The following is a 22,825-nucleotide window of genomic DNA, read 5'->3' on the forward strand; positions in this document are numbered from 1 at the left end:
TTCCTCCAGGAAAAAGCCCACAGATTCTCACAAGAGAGAACCTAGAAAGACCCTTCTGTGTTCCTGAAGAAGGAGGGCAAGAGTAATCACTGTGAAATATGCCCAGAGCTTACCTCCACATCAAAGCCTATCCTCCAGGAGAAAAGACATTGCCATGGCCTTAGCTAGGCTGGAAAAAGAGTCCCTCCCACTCCATCTTCCTCTTCTCTTCCTGTCTCCCCTAAGAGGAAAGGGAACGCCGTATGGAGAGAAAGTAAGCAGAGTTCAGGGAGGGGAAAGCCATACCACTGGAGAAACAATGTGAAGATCACAGCATGAGACACAGGGCCCCTAAAAGACTACAATCAGAAGATTACTGGGACGCCTGGGTGGCTCAGTTGGTTGGACGACTGCCTTCGGCTCAGGTCATGATCCCGGAGTCCTGGAATCGAGTCCCGCATCGGGCTCCCAGCTCCATGCAGAGTCTGCTTCTCCCTCTGACCTTCTCCTTGCTCATGCTCTCTCTCACTGTCTCTCTCTCAAATAAATAAATAAAATCTTTAAAAAAAAAAAAAAAAAGAAGATTACAAGAACACTCTCCCTACCCAACAGCTTACTATATTATAGGGCTCCAGGATAATATAATACTTATAATACAATATATAATAATTATATCACAACACAATGGTAATAGTTATAGTAAAAGAAAAAGAATAATAGAATATAATAATTACAGGGCGCCTGGGTGGCTCAGTGGCTTAAAGCCTCTGCCTTCGGCTCAGGTCATGATCCCAGGGTCCTGGGATGGAGCTCCGCATTGGGAGCGGGGAGCTGCTTCCTCCTCCCTCTCTGCCTGCCTCTCTGCCTACTTGTGACCTCTCTCTCTCTCTCTCTGTGTCAAATAAATTAGAATATAATAATTACATAATAATAGTGGGTTACAACTCAGAGGACAAAAGGTCACAGACTGTCTAGGAGGAGGAGTACCTGGAAAAGGTTATAGTCAAGAGGGGAGACAAAAACAAGGACACCAGAAGAATCTGAACTCTCTAGCACATACAACTACAGAAAACATTAAACAGAGAGAAAACCCTCACCATATTAACATATTCCCTCTCTCCCTAATGGCCAGTTTCCCTCAGTTCCTATTACCCTATCCAATAAGTCTGTTTTTCAAAAAAGATGATGAGACATGACAAAAGACAAGAGACCTCAGTCTGCGGAGCAAAAGCAATAGTGAGACTCAGATGTGACACCATTGATGGAATTATCTGAAAAGGAATTTAAAATAACTATAATCAATGTTTTTACATCTATAATGTCAAAAGTAGACACCTTCACAAACAAATAATGTAGGTATAAGATGAAAACTCTAAGAGTCAAACAGAAATGGTACAAATCAAAAATACTGTACCAGTAATAAATAACACCTTTTTGGGCTTAATCAGTAGACTCCATATGGCAGAGGAAACAGCCAATGAGCCTGAAGAGAGATTAATGAAAAAAAAAAAAAAAAGTAGAACATTCAAGTACTGTGAGATAATATCAAAAATATAACACACATTCAGTTGACCCTGAACAATTTGGGGGTTACCGTGACCCCCTGTGCACTCAAAAATACATTTAGAACTTTTGATGTCCCCAAAGCTTAAAGTTTAACTATTAATAGCACACTGTTGACCTTCTGGATAAGCCTTAGGGATAACATCAATAGTCAACTAACCCTTATTTTGTATATTATATGTACTAACACTAAAGTCTTACAATAAAGCAAGTTAGAGTAAAGAAAATCTTAGTAAGAAAAATTATAAGATGAAAAACATTTACAGTTTTTTTTAAATTCCAGTATAGTTAACATAGTGTTATATTAGTTTCAGATGTACAGTATGATTTAACAATTCCACACCAGTGCTCACCAAGAGAAGTGCACTCTTAATCGCCTTCATCTATTTCACCCATCCCCTACCCACCTCCCCTCTTATAACCTTCAGTCTGTTCTCTATAGTTAAGAGTCTGGTTTTTTGACTTGTCTCTTTTTTCCTTTGTTCAGCTGTTTTGCTTCTCAAAGTCCACCTATAAGTGAAATTACATGATCATTCTCTGACTTATTTCACCTAGCATTGTTATCTAGATCTATCCATGTTGTAAATGGAAAGATTTCATATATATCTTCCCTTTATCCATTCATCTATTGATGGACACTTGGGCTGCTTCCATTATTTGGCTATATTGTAAATAATGCTGCAATAAACAGAGGAGTGCATATATCTTTTCAAATTAGTGTTTTCATACCTTGGAATAAATATCCAGTAGTAGAAACACCAGATCATATGGTCATTCTATTATTAATTTTTTGAGGAACCTCCACACTGTCTTCCACAGTGGGGGCACCAGTTTGCATTTCTACCAGCAATGCACAAGCGTTCCTTTTTCTCCACATCCTTACCAACACTTGGCAGTTCTAATGTTTTTTATTTTAGCCATTCTGACAGGTGTGACATGATATCTCATTGTGGTTTTGATTTACATTTCCCCGGTGATGAGCGATGTTGAGCATCTTTTCATGTGTCTGTTGGCCATCTGGATATCTTCTTTGGGGAAATGTCTGTTCATCTCTTCTGCCCTTTTTAAATTAGAGTATTTGGGTTTTTTTGGTGTTGAGTTATATAAGTTCTTCATATATTTTAGATACTAACCCTTTATCAGGTATATCACTTGCAAATATCTTCTCCCATTTGGTAGGTTGCTTTTATTTTTGTTCACTGCTTCCTTTACTGTGAAGAAACTTTTTATTTTGATGTAGCCCCAAAAGTTTATCTTTGATTTTATTTCTCTTGACTTAGGAGACATATCTGGAAAAATGTTGCTATGGCCGATGTCAGAGAGATTATTGCCTATGCTGTCTTCAAGGATTTTTATGGTTTCAGGTATCATATTTAGGTCTTAAAACCATTTTGAATTTATTTTTGTGTGTGGTGTAAAGAAGTGGTCCAGTTTCATTCTTTCATAGGTGGCTGTCCAGTTTTCACAACACCACTTGTTGAAAAGCCTGTATTTTCCCCACTGTATAGTTACCCCTCCTTTATCAAAGATTAATTGACCATATATTTGTGGGTCTATTTCTGGGTTTTCTGTTCTCTTCCACTGATCTATATGTCTATTTTTATGCCTATACCATACTGTTTTAATTATTACTGTTATGTAATATAACTTGAAATCTTGAACTGTGATACCTCCAGGTTTTTGTTTTTTCAAGATTGCTTTGGCTATTTGAGGTCTTTTGTGGTCCCATACAATTAAATTTTAGGACCCTCTGCTCTAGCTCTGTGAAAAATGCTGCTGGTATTTTGACAGGGATTGCATTAAATCTAGATTACTTTGGATAGTATGGACATTTTAACAATATCTGTTCTTCCAAACCATAAGCATGGAATGTCTATTTCTTTGCATTGCCTTGAATTTCTTTTATAGAGTTTTATAGTTTTCAGAATACAGATCTTTTGCCTCTTTTAGTTGTTTTTGTTGTTGTTGTTGTTGTTATTGTTTTTGGTATAATTATAAATGGGATCATTTTCTTAATTTCTCTTTCTGCTACTTCATTATTTAGTGTATATAAATGCAATGGATTTCTGCATTTTTTTGGTGGATTTCTGCATATTGATTTTGTATCCTGCAACCTTACTGAATTCATTTATAAGTTTAGTAGTTTTTGGTGGAGTCTTTAGAGTTTTGTATATACAGTATAATATCATTAGCAAACAGTGAAAGCTTTATCTTTCCCTTACCTGTCTGGATACCTTTTATTTCTTTTTCTTCTCTAATTTTGTGCCTCAGACTTCCAGTACTATGTTGAATAAAAGTGGTGAGATTGGACAAGACTGTCTTCTTCCTAATCTTAGGGGAAAAGTTCTTAGTTTTTCACCAATGAGTATGATGTTAGCTATGGATATTTCATATACAGCTTTTAACATGTTGAGGTACATTCCCTCTAAAATTACTTTGTTAGTAGATGTTGTTGTACTTTGTTGTACTTTGTAAAATGTTGTACTTTGTGAAATGCCTTTCTACATCTACTGAAATAATCATATGGTTCTTACCTCTCTCTTGTTGGTGTAAGGTATCATGTTGATTGATTAGTGAATACTGAACCACTCCTGCATTCCAAGAATAAATCCCACTTGATCATGATTTTTAATGTATTGTTGGATTTGGTTTGCTAATACTTTGTTGAGGATTTCTGCATGTATGTTCATCAGGGATATTGGCCTCTACTCCCTTTTTTTGTAGTTCCTTTATGTGGTTTCAGTATCAAGGTAATGTTGGCTTCATAGGACGAATACTAAAGCTTTCCTTCCTCCTATTTTTTTGAATACTTTGAGAAGAATGGGTGTTAACTCTTCTTTAAATGTAAAGGGAGAATTCACCAGTGAAGCCATCTGGTTCTGGACTTTTGTCTGTTGAGAGTTTTTTATTACTGATTCAACTTCATCACTGGTAACCAGTCAGTTCAAATTTTTAAATTATTTCTTCTTGATTCAGTATTCGGGAGGCTATATGTTTCTAGGAATTTCCCATTTCTTCCAGGTTGTCCAGTCTGCTGGCACATAATTTTGCATTATATTCTCTTATCATTGTTTGTATTTCTGTGGTAGCATTTGTTATTTCCTCTTCTTTCATTCTGATTTTATTTGAGATACCTCGCCTTTTTCTTTTTTCTTTTCTTTTTAATGAGTCTGCCTAAAGGTTCATCAATTTTGTCAATCTTTCCAAAGAACCAGCTCCTGGTTTCATTGATCTGTTCAATTTTCTTACTTTCCATTTCATTTGTTTCTTCTCTCATCTTTACTACATCCTTCTTCCTACTGGTTTGGGGTTTTGTTTGTTTTCTTTTCTAGCTCCATTAGGTATAACATTTGGTTGTTTGAGACATTTCTTGCTTCTTGAGGTAAGCCTGTATTGCTATAAACTTTCCTTTATACACACATAAAAAAGAACAGCTTTTGCTATATCATAAATACATTTACAGTTCTGCAGTGTATTTACTGAAAAAAAAAAAAAAGGTAAGTGAACCTGAGTAGTTCAAAGCTGTGTTGTTCAAGGGTCAATTGTAATAGGAATGCCAGAATAAGAGAAAAGAGAGAACAGAAAGATAACTGGAAAAAATCTCCAAATATTTGGGAGTTAAATAACACAACACTACCTAACCCACAAGTCAAAGAAGTCTCAAAAATTTTAAAATGTTCCCTAAATGTAAATAAAATTGCTATATTATAAAATATGAAAAGTATAAAATTGATAACCTAAGATTCCAGTTTTAAAAACTAGAAAGAGAAGGAATTTAAGCCTAAACCAGACAGAAAATATAAAGTAAAAAGAATAGAAAACAACGAATTTGCAATAAAAGAAAAAAACCAATGAAATCAAAAGGCACACTTTGAAAAGACCAATAAAACTGATAAGTGAATGATATCACAAATGAAAGAGGGCTCATCCTTATTGATGCCATGGAAATTAAATAGATAGTAAAGGAAGAGTTTAAGCAACTCTATGCCTACAAATTTGATGATTAGATGAAATGGACCAACTCCTTAAAAGACAAAAACTTAACAAAACTTACACAAGAAGAAATAAGTAATCTGAGTACTTTATCTCTATTAAAATAAATTTAAACCTATAATTTACAGCTTCCCAAAGAAAGCACAAGGCCCAGATAGTTTCATTATTGAATTCTATCAAGCATTTCAGAAAGCAATGATAGTAACTTTTTTTCCTTTTTAAGATCTTATTTATTTGACAGAGAGAGAGAGACAGTGAGAGAGGGAACACAGGCAGGTGGAGTGGGAGAGGGAGGAAGCAGGCTTCCCACTGGGCAGGGAGCCTGATGCAGGGCTTGATCCCAGGACCTTAGGATCATGACCTGAGCCAAAGGCAGACACTTAATGACTTAGCCACCCAGGCGCCTCTGATAGTAACTTTTGACAACCTCTTCCAGAATATACAAGGAAAGAAATTCTTAATCACTCTTTGAGACCACAGTTACCTTATTATCCAAAAAATAAAAATAAAATAAAATAAATACAGCCCAAGAAAATAAAACTACAGACCAATGTTTCCTATGGATATAATGCAAAAATCCTCCATAAAATTTTATGGAGACATAAGTTTATGTCTATAATGTACAAAAAGACTGAGTAAGATTTATCCAAGAATTGCAAAGTTAGTTTCCAAAATCAGTTAAGGTTATAAAACACATAAATAGAATAAAAGACAAAAACTACATGATCATCTCAATAGATGCAGAAAAAGCATTCCACAGAATCCGATACCCATTTATGACAGACATTCTTAGTCATCTAGAAATAAAAGGAAACTTTGACTTCATAATAAACATCTACAAAAATCTTCATATTTAATAATCAGAACTGGATACTCTTCCCTGAAAATTAAGAAAAAGGTAAGCAGCCCTCTCTTATATTCATCATTATACTGAAAGTCATAAACAATTCAATAAGAAAAAACTGAAAGCTACAAAGAAGGTATGTGAAACACAAGGTATAAATATTATGACTGTATTGACTTTTAAAATATATTAACTTATATTTGTCAAAACATTAACAGTTGCGTCCATGTGATAGAATGATGGGCAAGTTCTTCCAATTCTTTATATTTTATGATTTGTCAAATAGGAAATTATTGCTCTTTTTTTCCTTGGTCCTTAAAATAATTTTATTTATTTACTTACTCAATTACTTATTGTTTTTATTTGACATCAAGCTAATACCCCATTGACTTAGGAAAATGCAAAGATGTGGAATATGAATAGTTTAAATTTCATTTACCATATTTTCTTCAGCACTTACTTTATGACTGTCAGCTAGAAGGCCCTGATTGATAACACAAGGCAAAATTTATGTCACAGTATGCGCTAAAGTTGTGACTCCTATTTTTGATGTATTCTATGTTTTAAATTTATACAAAAAATTTGTAAATATCATACAGTAAAACATCTGAAAGCTACAATTAAAATGAAAGTGGTAATAAGTACATTTGTCTTGAACTGCTTTTTTGTCAAAAAACAAAATACAGTAGTTTACTCAAAACTCTATGTATCATCAAGATAGTCAAAAGAATCTATGATTCACTGCCTCTTACAAATTCATATTAGTACAACCCAGCCTCCATATATTGCTTTACATTAGCTCCTTCTGTTCTCAGTGAAGAAAACCAAGATCTACTAAAAACTTTTCATATTTAGAAGTATCAATTTCATCCCTCCATTATCTTACAAATATATTTTGTAAATGATTAGAATGAAATTTTTTACTTTTGCATTCTCATTTATGTTTTGCTTACATAAAGGTAAAACCAACAATATCTACCAACAATATCCACCCCACCACATAACACTTCACTGTAGTATATATGTAAAAGGGTGTGTAAGAACATAAGCTTTTGAATCAGATTGCCTGTAGATGTCAACATTACATAAAGCTATGCAATGTGGGGAAAATCACTTAACTTCTCCAAACTGCGGTTCCCACATCTATTAATAGGAATAATGTAATAGCAGTATCTACATCATAGGGCTCTAAGAGAATTAAATGACATAATCCATATAAAGTGCTCAGACCAGTGCCTGGAACATAAAAACAGTACATATTAAGTCGTTACTATCATTATTGCTGCTGTTATTGTTGTTGTTATTGTTATTATTCTAACGATCAGATTAAGGACCTGTCTTTCTCACTAAATAATCAAAGGAACTGATATATAAGAACTCACCTAACCCTAACACTAGCTCTCAGTGTTACTAGTTGATGGCCTGGCATTTACAGCTGAACTGTGGCATTCTTTTCTTGAAATTAACTACACAGGGCACTGATGTCAGACGAGGTAGCTCTGTGACTGTTATAAACCAAGACAAAAAAGACCATTCCACGATCTTCTCAAAACAAAGACAAAACAAGATTACAGGGCAAACAACAAAAATTACCAAACAACATCTTTTCCCAGCTAACAAGTATGACAGTTGTTTCTTTGTTAATTATAGGCTTAGCCTCAGATTATTTTTCCTGCCTTCTAGGTAAGATTCATTAAAATATCCAATTAACTAACCCCCTCTCTGACAGCACCAACCTAAAGCAAACCCTCCTTCCTTGAATATTCCTCAAAAATCACCCGATACAAGCACAAATCCTATAATAAATCCTTTTTAACACCCTTCTATTAGGAAGCTCCACAATTCTCCACAGTGTGGGGTCTCCCTTATTTCAATAACGCAATAAATGAAACTTCCTTTGACAACATATGTATTTCTGACCATCTCTGACTAGAAGGCTTTGACATAGAGATAATTCACCTATGTATTCCCAGTGCCTAAAATATAATAGGCATATCATGAGAGTTTTTGAATGAATGAGTCAACCCCAGATACAAGTTAGTTCCAAAGATCCTAACTGCGTGTAATGGCTGACATGGGTGATTTCCACATTTGCAGTCCACACAGCAACTGAGGAGACACAGATACCTACCGAACAAAGAACAGCGATATTAGGTAAAATTGAGAAACATGTTTAAAAATCATAGGGCTGGGCATCTGGCCATCAGTAGCGGTAATGAAGAAAGTAAATCAAAAGCTCAGATGAAACTATGAAATGACAAACTTATGACTAGCACAGATTCTGCAATGACAGATGATGCTACAAAACAAAGAGCCATCATCACCTTGTGTACACTATACAAAGAAGGCTGTCTAACTGAGTATTCCCAGGTTGTCACAGTACTCCTGGAAATCAAGTTGGGACTACTGCCATCTTGGTGCAATGTATTTTTGGTCTACCACTGGGAAGAGAAAATGGACATCATGACTGGGAACTCCATGTTCTTTGCTCAACAGTATCTTAAACAACAGACAGCCAGTCCAGCTGACAGGAAATAATTTAATAGACAGATACATAGATAAAAATGACGTAAACAACTTGTAAGATATACATATATTTGGCAGCAGCTAGAAGAAAGTTTGATACACACATTATATAATAAGACCTTTTTCTTTTTTTTTAAGATTTTATTTATTTATTTGACAGACGGAGATCACAAGTAGGTAGAAAAGCAGGCAGAGAGAGAGGAGGAAACAGGCTCCCTGCTGAGCAGAGTCCCAGGACCCTGGGACCATGACCTGAGTCCACTGAGCCACCCAGGCGCCCCTACAATAAGACTCTTAACTTTTCTGGAAGGAGTAACAGAGCTCATCACTCAATCTCCACACTAATTTTTGAAGACTCACTGTGACTTTTCCCTGGCAAGTCTTTGGTAGAAGGTAAAATGTGATCTACATTAAACTTTGATCCCTACTAAATCTAATTCTATGAGACTGTCTCACTGATGACATTACTTTAGAAAGCAATGATTCCTTTTATAGATAGAAATGAAAAGTACTGCTGTTTTTAATTTAATAGTATTAGGATGTCAATATTCTAATGTAAATCTGCATGTATATTTGGAATAATTCTATATGCAGTAATGATATGATGCTTAATTCATGCTTTAAGTTGTCATAGTTTTGCCATGAAATCTATATATGCTATAATTTGGGGCAACAACAATTTTACATTATAAATACAAGGGTTTTTTTTTTGTTTAAAAATTACTAAAGAGAGGTTATCATGGAGAATAAGATTTAAGTAATCTCTATACCCAATGTGGGGCTCAAACTTATAACCCTGAGATCAAGAGTCACATGCTGTATTGAGCCAGCCAGATAGTCCCTCGATTTTTAAGTTTTCTAGAAAATTGATGAGTCCATCAATAAGCAAGTTTCATAAATCAGCATCTTACCTTCTCCTTGTAGGAAACATCCAAAAGTAACAAGGAGAATTTTCAATGCAAGCTCTATTTCCAATGAAAACAGAATAATCCCCATTTTTACACATAAGGGTTATCAAATCAAAAGCAGCTGAGGTTAAGGGAGAGGCTAAGAAAGAACCTTTGAATTTCACTTCAGAGGGAAATTTCCCTAGCAGAGACCATACCTAACAGTGCAATCAAAATGCATTTGTAAAAGTGAGAAGTTCAGACTGATATTTCCCAAGTTTACCTCTTGATACATACGAAGTACAAGAACTGGGTTAAAATGAGCCAGCAAATGAAATTATCTTCAACTGTGTTTGGTTCAGTAGAGTACAGCAGGCAGGTGAAGAAAGAAAGAAGAAAGGAAGGAATGAATGAAGGAAGGAAGGAAGGAAGGAAAGAAAGAAGGGGAAAATTTTTTTAAAAAAATCAAAAGTACAGGTAAATGAAGCAGCCCGCTCTCTGGCAACAGAGAGAGAGAAATTTTTAATTGTTCACAGCAGCAAAATGTGAAACCACCTTGACCTCTATCTGGCCAAGGAACTTCTTGAAAAAACAAACAAGCAAAACAGCCTTAGGAAAAATCAAAACATAAAAAAGAACCACAGTGGTAGCAAAAACACAATACTGTAGCCTTCTACTTCCGGCCAAGATGGAGTAACAGGAACTAGACTTATTTTCTCACTTTAATCAACCAAAAAACTGGATAAGATATATAAAACAATGGTTTTCAAGACAGGACATCAAGCAACAGAGGGCAGTGATCTCTGTGAGACAGGAAATGAAGGATGCAAACCCTGTGATTTACTGCTTCATTCGCTGTGCTGGGAGAGGTTCTAGTCCACAGCAGAGAGAAGCAGCCCAGAAAGAAACATGTTCTCTAGGCTAAGGAGTCAGAGTTGGGATTCAGTGATATCAAGGTAGCAGAGTTTATAAAAGGGCATACAAGGGAGGACACAGCTGCCCGGTGAAAGAACTCCAGAGACGTGCAGACGATCATCGTGTGCAAACAGCAGAGTATTAATCTGTGTGTACCTAGAAGAAAATCGCCAAGGCTAGAGGAAGAGTCATCTGGAAGGGTAAGGGGTAGCACTGCCTGGGGCTTCCAGACGCCAGGAACAGTGTGTGGCCATATCAGCCGAATGAAAAGCCTCAAGATTCACAGGCATTGCACATAGTACACAAAAGGATCTTACCTCAATCCCTACAACAAACGCTTCTCTGCCATGCAACAAAGCCTCCCACCTAAGAAAACTTCAAATCAAGACCTGAAATTTAAAAATGCAATCACAGTGTCTAAAATCCATTCAAAAATTACCGGGCATGAAAAAGAGGAAGAAAACATGATCTGTACTGTCAGTAACCAAAACCAAAACCAAAACCAAAAACATAACTGACTCAAAACTGATACCTATATTAGAGTTAGAAGAGGACAATAAAACACTTAGTATAACTGTATTCTTTACGTCCAAACAGTAGAAAGTGTAGGCTATAAAAAAGGCCCAGATCAAACTAAAAGAAATGAAAACTGCTATATCTGAGGTTCAAAATATAATGGACAGGAATGCAGGCCTGGGAACTTACTATCTATACTTCTGTCTTCTCCAGAATGTCACATAAATGGGATTGTACACTATGTAGCCTTTTGAGTTTGGCTTTTTTCACTTAGCAAAATACATTCAAGATTCACCAATATTGTTACATGTATAAATAAAAAGCTTAGTCCAACCCAACCCGTACAACCACAGATGTACCTAAATTTTGTATATATATTCACCAGATGAATGATATGTGGGTTGTTTCTAGTTTGCACAGTTATGAATAAAGCTATTGTAAACATCAATACAAGAGATTTTGTGTAGACCTTATGTAGATTTTGTGTAGACAGAGACACAGATATTGGGTACACACCAAGAAATGAAACTACTGGATCATATGGTAGGTGTATGCTTAATTTCGTAAGAAATCAACAAATTGTCTTCCAAAGTGGCTGGGTCTTAATTTACACTCACAATATTAATGAATGACAATTCTAGTTATTCTGCATACTAATCATAATTCTTTGTTATTCTAATAAGTATACAGTGGACTCTCCTTATGTTTTTTTTTCTACTATATTTAATTAGCCTTTAATTTCTTTTGTAACATGTATTATTATCATAATATTTTTATTAAATTTCTAATTTTAATTCCAGTATAGTAAACATCTAGTGTTATCTCAATTTCAGGTGTACAATATACACCTGACAATATAGTGAACCAACAATTTCAGACATCACCCAGTGCCCAATATAAGTGTGCTCTTAATCCCTATTTCATGCAAACCCCACACCCTCCCCTCTTGTAACCACCAGTTTGTTCTCTAGAGTTAACAGTCCTTGTGGTTTTAATTTGGATTTCCCTAATGCAAAATGATTTTGAATCTGTTGAAATGATGTTGAATAAGTATGTTGAAAATCTTTATATATATTTTTGCCATCCATATCTCTTCGATCAATTGTTTATTCAAACCTTCATTTTAACTGAATTTTTATTTTCTTATTTTGAGTTGGCAAAGGTTTTTACATATACTTATTAAAGGTCTTCCATCAGATATATGCTCTGAAAATATTTTCTCCATTTCTTTTCATTTTTGTAATGTTTTATGTTACAGAGGAAAAATGGTTTCTTTTTATTTTGATAAATCCCAATTTATGGGCACCTGGGTGGCTCAGTGGGTTAAAGCCTCTGCCTTTAGCTCGGGTCATGATCCCAGGGTCCTGGGATCGAGCCCCGCATCAGGCTCTCTGCTCAGCAGGGAAGCTGCTTCCTCCTTTCTCTCTCTGTCTGCCTCTCTGCCTACTTGTGATCTCTGTCTGTCAAATAAATAAATAAAATCTTTTTTAAAAAACCCCAATTTATGAATATTTCCTTTTGTAGCTTATGGTTTTTGACTCCTGCTTTAAAAAACTCAGACTCACCCAACATCATAAAGGCTTTATTCTACTGGAGTTTTCTAAGAATTGGTGATATAGGTCTTAATCTAGCGATAATATTTAAAGCAATGAATATGGAAGTGATCTTTTGGGAGACTATTGGACAGTGAAAAAAGTAAGACTGTCCTTGTGTGTTAATACTTGATGGTCTGGTAGAGAAGAGTGAGTTGGAAAAGAAGACTAAAAGAAGAGCCTATTGAAATAGGAAGAAACTAAATGAGTGTGATGTTACAGAAGCCTAGAAAAGCAAGTGCTGCCGTGAGGAGGAAGGGTCACTTCTACCAAATAGTGCTCAGGAGTCATGTAAGATGATGGCCTATCTTGGTAAGGGTCCCTCAAGCAAACACCCATAAAGCTAAAGTCGTTGGAAGTTAAGAGTCACAGCTATACTTTTTTTTAAAGATTTATTTATTTATTTGTTTGACAGAGAGACAGAGAGATCACAAGTAGGCAGAGAGGCAGGCAGAGAGAAAAAGGGGGAAGCAGGTTCCCCACTGAGCAGTGAGCCCAACGTGGGGCTCGATCCCAGGACCCTGGGATCATGACCAGAGCTGAAGGCAGCGGCTTAACCCACTGAGCCACCCAGGTGTCCCCACAGCTACATTTTATTTATTTATTTATTTATTTATTTTAAAGATTTTATTTATTTATTTGACAGACAGAGATCACAAGTAGGCAGAGAGGCAGACAGAGAGAGAGGGGTGGGGGATGCAGGCTCCCTGCCAAGCAGAGAGCCCAATGTGGGGCTCAATCCCAGGACCCTCGGACCATGACCTGAGCTGAAGGCAGAGTCTTTAACCCACTAAGCCACCCAGGTGCCCACAGCTACATTTTCAATGTAAATATTTTACTTGTTTTAGCTAGAAGCTGAAAAAAAAATTGGTAGGTCTGCTTTGGTAAAGTCACCAAGAGGCGTCTATAACTCTTATTTGCCTGGATTTACTCAATAACAGTCAGAAACCAGCTGGCCTCATGGGAGGGACATTTACAGGAATGATCCTCCGAGATTTAAGCTAGAAAGTAGGGCACCTGGGTGGCTCAGTTGGTTAAGCAACTGCCTTTGGCTCAGGTCATGATCTTGGAGTGCTGGGATCGAATCCTGTATCAGGCTCCCAGCTCCATGGGGAGTCTGCTTCTCCCCTCTCATGCTCTCTCCCACTTTCTCTCTCTCAAATAAATAAATAAAATCTAAAAAAAAAAAAAATCTAGAAAGTATACATTGGGCTCGTGTTGCTATTATGGTACCTGCTGCCTATAAATTTTTCAAATAACCATTCATCTTCTCTCTGGTCACATGGTCCAAAACCTGCCTGTAGATTTAGTGAACTATAATCTCTAGCTTCTTTTCTTGTCTTAAAATCATTTCTTTTCATTCTTAGGACTCAAAGGGATAAACAGGAATAATAAAGCTTGTTTAAACCTTATGCTCTATGAATCTAAGATGCTAGGTAAAGATCCACTCATTTAGAGAAATACATCAGTTTCCACATCCAATCATAAAACCAGAAAACCATCTTTGAACAGACTAATGCTGTGAGGAGAGAAAAAAAAAGGAAAATTAGGAAATTGAGGCTAGTGAAGAAGAGATAAGGTCAACATACTGAGAGCCTCATAAAGGCTGGGGAATTGTTGGAATAGAAATATTGTAACAAGGAAGCTAAAAAGATAGGAAGTAACATAAGAGGGAAATGTTTGAAATCAAGATAAGGGAGACAGGAGAGTGACTGGTGACGACTATGGATGGAGGTGGCTGGAAACGACGGAGGAAAAATTTAACGTTCCAGGAGGTTACAGAAACAGGAGGCCTGGGGTTGGTTAGGTCATCTAGCCAGATGTAAGCAACAGCAGTGACAGGAGCAGTCAGAGCTCTCATGAGGCTGTGGAAAAAGACAGTGACCAGGCAGCATGTGAAGGAGGGCCTGGAGAAAAAATGGGTCTGTGTGACCTAAAGTCACGCAACTGCCCAGGTCAGGAGAATGTTAACCAAGGGAGTGGGTACCAGCAGAGTCAAAAGCAGAGGACAGTCTTGAGAGCTATCCTGGGGTAAAATCAGCAGTCTGGGACTAAGTGAATGGAAGGAATAAGTAACTGGAAAAGTCTTCAATGACGTGAGAATTTCTATTTTGGGCAATCAGACTGACTGTGATGCCATTAGTCAAGACGTAGAACACGAACCAGAGATCTTCAGGTTTCTGCCTTTCTACCACCTTACTCCCACCATGTGTCCCCACATGCGCACCTGCACACATATACAGTTTAGGAACCTGAGTGGGGACAATCAGGTATACTGGAATTTAAATAAATTTTTCAAACATTTCCTATGAAAGATACATATGGTCGCTTGGTCTTAGATACGAAACGACTGTTCAAGAGAATGAACCACTCAAGAAAGGAAAGAGGAAGATAAAAGGAGAAGGAGGGAGGCAGAAAGGCAGGAGGAGGTTTCTGACAACATTATCACAAAGATGCAAGGGAGAAAAAGAAACTCTGCGCATTTCCAAAGCCCAGAAGATGAGGGTTAGATCAGTATTTGAAACAGATGGTATAATGTTAACAGATGGCAGAGAGAACACAGAACATCTTCAGTCTCATTTTTCATGTGTCCTCTCTATCAAAGAATCCTTAAAACTGAAAATGGAAGAACAAACAAGACAATGAAGTGACTACAGCCAGCCGGAAGGCTGGAGTGTGTGATGCAGTGAACCAATGTATGGGAAGTGTTGGGTATGAGTCATCAGTGGCAAAAAGGAAATCTATTGTAAGGCAGTCGAGGAGGTAATTAGGCCAAGTCTTAAGTATATGTCAGGTATTGGAAAAAATACTTTGAATGCGTGTTTGGAAATATTTGATGTCTCATCATAATAAAAAATCAAAACCACTAAGAATAGCATGAATGAATCAACAAGAATGCCTCAACTATAATTAAAGACCAACTCCTGATACTGGGGAGATGACATCATTCTGATATCTTATCGCCAGAAGAAAGGAGGAGAAATGGGGAGTAGTTTACGCAGAGGGGTGACCAAGAACAGATACGTGAAAGTATTCGTCATCGATAAAAAGAAGTTGCTCCGACCTCGAGAACTTCTTAGGCAGGGTACCTACCTGTAGCTTCTGTGCAGGTGGGCTCACAACTAATGTAAACAGCCTCGGGGTTTTTCAGTCTATGATGCCTCCTGTCCTATTGGCAGGGCCTGCTGGGTTGGGAGCCAACCTAATGGGTTTGCATTGCTACCTTTGTGGCAACACTGCCTTGTTTGTTAATCCTGCTTTGACTGCTGCAAGAGATCAAACCCATCTAGAAGGATAACACAGACCTTCCACAAATCCAATGGCCTGAAACTTAAAACTTTGAACATGAGCTATAGCTATCTTCATTAAAACAGCAAGTCATTCAGATCACTAAAACAGACTCCACCACCACCACCATTTTTGTTATAGCAAAAATTTAGAGATACTGTCACAGAATTGTTTTAGATTTGAAGAATGATCAAATACACAGTTTGCAGCAGAACACTGGCAAAACCCATTCTGAAACCAATGCTTAAACCACTGATGATCTCCCAACTGGCAAATCACAATGTTTACTTTCAGACTTCTGCCAAGGGATTCTCCCATTTCCCTTTCCTCTCCCGGCCTCCTGCATGTCTCAGACTCATCAGTCCCCTAATTTTCAGTATCTTTATCCTCAGTCTCTGCTTTGTCCTCAGTCCACCCTGAGAAATGTTGGAGCTTCCTATGTTTCCAGCGTTGATCCCCTTCTTAATTAGAGCTTCAAATGCTGCTCTCTTCCACAAACAACCTACAGACATGCCCAGAAATAATGTTTAACCCAAACCCCTTGTCTCAGTCAAGCTGACACGTAGAGTTAACCGACACAGAATGTCTTCCAGAAACACGAATAGGAACACCTAAAGAATCATCGAAGGTAATAAAAAATGCTTGACTCAAGGACGTGTGCGCTAGATGGGGTGTAAAGGAGGAAGGAAGAGCTGTTTGTATTGTCTGTTTTCTGTTTTCCCCTATAATACTTGAGAAAACAATCGATATAAACTGTGTGCATGTTGAACTTTGATAAGAAAAATTTTTAAATAAAAATATACTGCTGATGTTTGCCTGAGCAATTTCAGTAAAGTGACTGGGACAGAAGCCAGACAGAAGGATATAAATAAGATTTATGACAATAAGCGTAGATTCACCTTCTTTTTTAAATTAACTTAATGTAAAGGGAAGAAGAAAGGACAACAGTCTCAAGAGGACATGGTATCAAAGATCAACATTTTTTAGGAAAAGGCGACAAGAAAAAGAGAAGTTAGTGTAAGAAATGCAAAGTAAAATGCATGCACTATAATAAATTAGATGAATTAATTAAACTGACAATGCTAAGGAACAGTACAACTAATACGATGTATTATAGATATACACATAACAGATAAAATAGGATTTGAGGTGTAAGAAGAGGAGAGCGGTGTATTGACAGAAAGGTCAATAATTATTATGATAATTGCAAACATTTTCTGAGTGAACACTATGCTAAAAACTTCCATGCAGCACCCTGACTCCCCAAAATAGCCCTGGAAAGTATGTTTCATTATCTTCATTTTACAGTTGGGAAACTGAATCTAAGAAAACTTTTTCTCTGAAAGAGTCAAGGAAAGTTGATCTAAGTCAGTGGTTTTGAACCAAGGGTGATTTTGCTTTCAGGGATACACGTAACAATGTCCAGAGACATTCTGTCACAAATGAGGAGGGGGAGTCATGTGTTCCTGGTACCTGTGGGCAGGGGCCATCAATGCTGCCAAGTTATCCTGCCATACAGAGAACAGCCCTCAACAAAGAATTATCTAGCCAAAAATGACAATAAGGCTGAGAATGAGTAGCCCTAACCTAAATTATTCCTGGAAATATTAGAAGGCATAAGTGGTGAAAATGTATTAAAAAAAAGAGACTCAATGATTGGATCTAGCCATGGTAACTGCTACCCTGAGGGCTGTTCGTAAATGTGCTGGCTCAAAGATGAAAACTGGCAATCAACAGCCAGGTGAAAATCTAAGAGGACATTATTGCATTAATTTTATTTTTTTTAGAAGGTTTTTTAAATTTTATTTTTTCATTATTCCAAGATTCATTGTTTATACACCACACCCAAAGCTCCATGCAATCCGTGCCCTCCTTAATACCCACCACCATGCTCACCTAACCCCCCGCCCCCTTCCCTCCAAAACCTTCGGTTTGTTTCCCAGAGTCCACACTCTCTCATGCTTCATCTCCCCTTCTGATTTCCACCCAATTCACTTTTCTTTTTCTTCTCCTAATGTCCTCCATGCTATTCCTTATGCTCCACAAGGAAGTGAAACCATATGATAATTGACTCTCTCTGCTTGACTTATTTCACTCAGCATCAGTCCCATCCTATTGCATTGATTTTAAATGGCAAAATAAAGACATGCCAATAGATGGAAGAAATGTTGGAACACAAGGTAACTGAGAAAATGGAAGGTAGTGTAAGGAAAATGTGATTCTTTGAATAGAGTCAAACGGTTAAAAAAAACAAAATTCATGAATATCGGTCATATGAGGTCACCACACTTTAAAACAGGGAACAGGATGCCTTAACAGACATACAGGGATGGGGGAATAAAATTGAAGGAGTTCATGCTGGATTCTGTTTATTTCTTCAGAGAAGAAAGATGCCAGAATTCTGTAAAAATAAGTGGAGAAAACATTACATAAAGCCAAAAGGAAAAAAAATGAAGATTCGGAACTATAGGTAAAGGAGAAGGAAAAAAATTAGAGCAAGTAAATTCTGTAAACCTTTGAGGGTTCGGCTGAGTATAAAAAACTCAAGGATACCTAAAAAAAAGGAGTCATTGGATTTTTCTCCATGGGCCATTTGGGGTACCAAGAAATCTACCCAACCACATACCTGAAACAAGTAAGAACTGGGCAAAATATATAAGACAATTGCCTGGTAGTACTTTCTGGATCATGAAAGAGAATCCTAAGCAGAGCAAAAAAGCTAGTAAAACTAAAGAAACAAAGATCAGAGTTTGGGGGGAAAAAGGTGCCTGGAAGTTGTGGAGCAAAGAAGGAAACTAGGAAAGAAGCAGCAAGTGGAAGAGAGGAGAGAGGTGGGGGAGGGAAGATGGAGAGAACAGTTGGGAGGAGGAATAAGACGAAAGAGATGCACAAGAAGTCTGCTAGAAATTTGCATAAATTCCTCTGAATATGAGCCAAAGGCTAAGTTGGGGTTTTTTTTCTATTTAATAAAAATACTGAGTGCTGCCAAAAAAATATAAAAACAAAGTTGGAATGGCAATGCAAGTAGTCGCTCCTAATTTATTTTTTACATCTTTCTAACTTTCATACTCACAGTGAAAGCTTCAACTGAGAGGCTTCTGCAAAGTCTTCTGGTGGTGGCGTTCTCCGTTCCCCGGATGTAGAGTTTAATCTGTAACTGGTGGATGTGAAGCGATCTGCAGGTTTATCGAGCTTCACGTCTGGTGTTTCTGGAGTAGGCCTCAGGTCTTGCACATTAATGGTTCAAAAGGTACATTAGCTGCAGAACATTCTCAAGTCATGGATATTTAGGTGTCTGTCAATGTCGGCCACACCGTGACAATTAGGAGAACTTTCCTTCAGAGATGTTTTCTGGGAAAATTTTTGTTTCTTTGCTTGTCTTTTTTTACAAGTTGGGAACACTCTTCCTTTCCCGTTCACTCTCCTTTGGTCTCTGTTTCATCCGCTGCACCTTCTGAGCCCCGTTAGTTTTTCTGTCCTCTCAGATACGCTGCCGTAGAGCACTCCCGCTGCTCTGGCCTCCATAGTACCCTGCCTTTCAGAGGACAGCCCTGCATAGCTGTCTCTTGTCAGTTTTTCTTCTTCGAGGCCTATCCCATCCCCATGGTATTTTTCAGACATTATTTTGATTGGTAAATGAGCAAAAGCAGGACATAAGTCTGCCTTAGAAAGTTCTTCCCACCGTTTCTTGATGTTTTCTAATTAGAGTAGATGTATAATATGACTTCACATCTTCTAACAAGAACTACACACTGAATCCTGTTTCTTTAAACAGCATCTCTTGGTCGTCTTTTTTTGTTGGCCAGTACTGGGTACATTTAACAGATTCCTTCCCCACAACTCAGTTTAGCATGACAACTGCTTTGGTCTTTTTCTGCCAAACCATGGGCCAGAAATGGCAACCTGTACTAGGAAGTGGCCCCTATGTTAAAATATAATTCTTCTGTGCCTCTTCTGTGCCATCTTAAATCGGCACCAATATAATCATTTTCAGCATTCTGCAGTTTAACATGACTGTGATCGTAGGGGGCTTTGATCTCTGCATCTGTTTCAGTTTCTGTTTAATGGAAACTTGGCCATTCTATGAGGACAGTCATGGGAGTCACAGCAAATTTCCAAGTACAGCCATAGCTAGTGACTTTGAGCACCCAACTGCTCAAACTCCTGCTGGATAGTGGCAGACATGGTTTTGGAAGCAAGCTGGTGTTAGCAGAGCAGCTCAGGCCCTTCAGGGTCCAGGGAGAGCTGCTGAGAGCTAAATGGTGCATGTAGAGAACTGTAGGATTAAATTTCATGAGAGAAAAAAAAACAAAGATTCGTAAGATAAATAATTCCCAGAGCCCACACACAACAGAAAATCATTCAAAGTCCAATCATTTAGAGGGCATTTCTCTTGCGAAACATCTGAGACATCAAGGAAAATCCTCCCACATGGGCCCAGCCATCCCTCTCTCTCCCATAGTGCAAGTAAATAGATGATGATTGACAGGTAGGTAGACAAAAGATATATATTTTTTCTAAAAATAAAAACCTATAAGTACTTGGAGAAAAAAAGGTCAATAACATAAGTCATCAAGGAAATTAACATTACAATCAAAATAAGATACCATTACACACCCATTAGATGGCTAAATTAGAAGGACTGACATCCCAAATGTTAGCAAAAATGTGAAGCATGGAACTATCATACATTTCTGATGGAACTATAACACTTCTCAACTGTAATTTTAGAAAACTGTTTGGCATTTTCATAGAGTTGAGTATATGCCAATACTATAACCCAGCTATCTCAATTCTAGGATTTACACTATAGGATAAAAACATACATCCATTCAGAGACTTGTACAGGAATTTTTATAGCAATTTTTTCGTAGCCTAAACCCTGAAACAATCCACATGTCCGTCAACTTGTGAATGGATAAATTGGGCATTGCCAAAGGAGAGTGTTCTATTCAAGTATAAAAAGGAAAAAATTGCTTATATACCCAACAGCATGGATGAAACTTACAGATATTACTCTGAGCAAACAAAGGAAGTCACAAAAGAGTACATACCACATAATTCCATTTTTATGAAACTCTGGATGTTCTATATGAAATTTTAATCTATAGTGAGAGAAAGCAGATCACTGGTTGCATGGAGTCAGGAAGAAGAAATTGTCCAGGAAGAAGACAAAGGATTTGGGGATGATAAAATTCTTCTATACGTCCATTATGGGGATGCTTACATGAACGTCTGCACTTGTCAAAATTCATCAAACTGTTCAATTAAAATGTATGGCTTTTGTTTATGTAAATTATACCCCAAGAAAGTTGATAAAGGAGGGAGAGAGAGAGAGAGAATTTGCTGAAATTGAGAGGACCACCCTGGGAATACCATCAGAATCTTACCAAAAGCTTCATGCATCCTTGTTGTAAAGAACAGAAGCTATTTCTAGGGTGTTCAATCATTTAAAAGGGGGTGGATAGAGACAAGCAGATACTATGTGCCTGCAGATAAAAGTAGAACTATGAAATGCTCCTGCCAAGTAATTAATTCCAATCTGATCAAGTCCCTAGAGCTATTTAGAAACAAGCAGAAAATGCAACGGAGAGATAGATGACAGACAGACACTATGGGGGCACCAAGCAACATCCAAACTGTAAGAAACTCTCAAAAAAAAAAAAAATTGGTCTTCAGAAGTAGAGGGGAAAACATCTAGATCAATCTCTAGATTAACAGAGAATTCAAAGACATGTCATGCAATCACAGCTATAAAGTTTACGTGGATCTCAATTTGAACAAATAAATTATAAAAAAAGGAAAATCTCCTATAAGACAATAGGTAAAATGGGAACACTATTTGATAACATTAAGGAATTATTGTTAATTTCTTAGCTCCAAAAATGTATTATGGTTAACTTTAAAATATTTATCTTAAAGAGACATATACTTAAACATTTATACATGAAATTCTGTGATGACTGGGATTCAATTCAATATAATCTGTGTGGGGAGAAGAGGGTAGGAGTAAAAATAAACAGGATTGGTCACAGACTATTGGATCCATTGATCATTCTCTCTGGTTTTGTATATATTTAAAATTTGGCCATAATGTAATAAAATTAGTTAGAAAGGAAAGTGATGACCAGCACAGCTCTGGTGATTCAGTAGAAATAGGCTCTGTGGAAGAATGTTGTGGTTCCAGCTACTTGCTTGGCCAATATATACTAACCGCTTCTCTTTAGTACATTATCTAGAGCAGACTAGGCTATGTTGCAGTAACAGACTGCAAATCTGTTTAATCAAAGTTCCCTTCTTGCTCATACCATTTGTACCACATGGACTGGCAAAGGTTGATAAATGCTCCACACTCTTGTAGGTGTGCTGTCTGAAACACAGTGTCTGGAAGATCCCAGCAGGTAAGGTAAGACTGAGGAAACTGAAATGGATTTATTTTTTTAAGCGAGTGCTACGCCCGTCAGGCTTGAACTCACGACCCCGGGATCAAGAGTCAACATACTCTACTGACTGAGCCAGCCAGACACCCCTTAAATGAATTTTTTACTTTCTCCTTTAAAAGTCACCTTTGTCAATTTTGTTTTTTTCGTATTTCATTGGCCACACTGATCACATGGAGAGGAGACTGAGGAGTATGGGCTTCACAATACCCAGAAGGGTACAAGAGTCACATATTGTAATCCCTAGTAATAACTATCACATTTGCCAACAGGAGCACAATT

At 37.3% G+C, this 22,825-nt stretch overlaps 1 pseudogene; it reads right to left on the bottom strand.

Annotated features, from left to right (window-relative positions):
• Nucleotides 1-19,541: 19,541 nt before the first annotated feature.
• LOC101683494 lies at nt 19,542-20,288 on the bottom strand (annotated as a pseudogene).
• Between the last annotated feature and the right edge of the window lie 2,537 nt (nt 20,289-22,825).

Source organism: Mustela putorius, unplaced genomic scaffold (assembly GCF_011764305.1).
Source record: "Mustela putorius furo isolate JIRA1106 unplaced genomic scaffold, ASM1176430v1.1 tig00003923_pilon_pilon_pilon, whole genome shotgun sequence".
Classification (NCBI taxonomy): domain Eukaryota; kingdom Metazoa; phylum Chordata; class Mammalia; order Carnivora; family Mustelidae; genus Mustela; species Mustela putorius.